This window comes from Mus caroli, chromosome 7, assembly GCF_900094665.2.
Source record: "Mus caroli chromosome 7, CAROLI_EIJ_v1.1, whole genome shotgun sequence".
NCBI lineage: Eukaryota > Metazoa > Chordata > Mammalia > Rodentia > Muridae > Mus > Mus caroli.
In genome coordinates this window covers 108,409,584-108,411,137 of record NC_034576.1, presented here as the reverse complement: position 1 = coordinate 108,411,137, position 1,554 = coordinate 108,409,584, and the positions used below count along the sequence as shown (strand labels likewise).

The window sequence follows — 1,554 nt, the reverse complement described above, 5'->3', positions numbered from 1 at the left end:
AGTAAATAACTTCTCTTTCAGAACAACTTTAACTTCCAAACTAACTCTGGCAGAAATGTCGGGAGGCCTGGAAGACAAGACCTGGGGCTACACACCTATCAGTGTTCTTAGAAATTCTGCTATATGAGTGGACCATTAGTAACCTTTCATTTTGCATGGAGGGAATTAGGAAAAATGATTACAAGCCCAGTGTTCTCATTAGACACAAATGAGGAAGTGGCATGATGTTTGAGAGTACTCCCAAATGGGGTTGATGAAGAAAGCAAAGATTACCTGTCAGTTTACCTGTGGATGACCAGCTGTCTAGAGAGTCCACTTTGGACAAAGTTCCAGTTCTAGATGATAAATGCCCAAGGAAAGAAATATCAAAGTATGAAGAGTCCCAATGTTGTAAGCTTTCTGAAATACCAACACATGGGATTCAAAAAGTTCATCCTTTGAGATTTCCTCCTATCTCATCAGCCTGGGCTACTGCATGAATACCCACTCATACTCTGCTGCAAGATGAGCATAGTAGGAGCCTCCATTAGCATTCCTGGACAGAACATGACAAATGAATTCAAGGATCCAAGACACATGTTGGTAGATGACCTAGGGGAGCTGTGGGAGAATTCTCTGTTCACAGACTGCTCCTTTTGTTATCTGGCCATGAATTCAGGGCTCACATGACCATCCTAGCACCTTGGTCTAGTTTTCAGAGCCATGTTTGAACATGAAATGGATGAGAACCTAACAAACCATGTTGAGATCCTTGACCTGGATCCCCAATTCTTTAAGGAGGTGATGAGCTTCATCTACATGGGGAAGGTGCCACACCTCCACAGCCACTCCATGGCCACTGGTATGCTGGCAGCTGCTGATAAGTATGGCCTGAAGAGCTTGATGGTCATGTGTGAGGAACTTATCTGTGGAGAACGCTGAACACACTCTTGTCTTGGCTGACCTCCTCAGCACAGAGCAGCAGAAGACTCAGGCCCTGGCTTTCATAGCACTTCATGGTTCTGAGATCTCTGAGACCTTGGGATGGAAGTCAGTTTTTGAGTCACATTCCTACTTGGTGGCTGAAGCATTACACTCCATGATTTCTGTACAGTGTCCTTTCTTGGAGGCCTCAATCAACTGCCTAAAGCGATCTTAGGAGCTGGTCAGTTATGACCTACACCTGTCTTCTGACAGCAACAATCAGTGTTGTTGCCAATGACTTCTGCTGAGAGTAGAGTGTTGCCAAAACATTTACAGTGAATCTGGGGAAAGGCAGCATGGTGGCTCAGGATTTAAAACACCTGTAATATGCTAAAATGGTGGGTGGGGGAAAGACGGCATAGTATTCTTGGACACTCTACCTGATGTCTACCCTGTTGATGTTCTTGTTTGATTTATGTCTTGGAAACTGGGATTCAATTCAGTTGCTAGCCCTAAGCACCGTGGAACTGAGTTTCTTTGGAGAAACATGTCTTCATTGGACTGAGCAGAATAGATGACCAGGGCCCAGAGGAAAGAGAAAACAAACACTAGTGTTTACTTACAAGAGAAGGAAAAGATAATGAAGAGTAT

The 1,554-nt window shown here is 44.1% G+C and overlaps 1 pseudogene; it reads left to right on the top strand.

Annotated features, from left to right (window-relative positions):
• The first annotated feature begins 504 nt into the window (after positions 1-504).
• LOC110298027 lies at positions 505-1,138 on the top strand (annotated as a pseudogene).
• Positions 1,139-1,554: the final 416 nt, after the last annotated feature.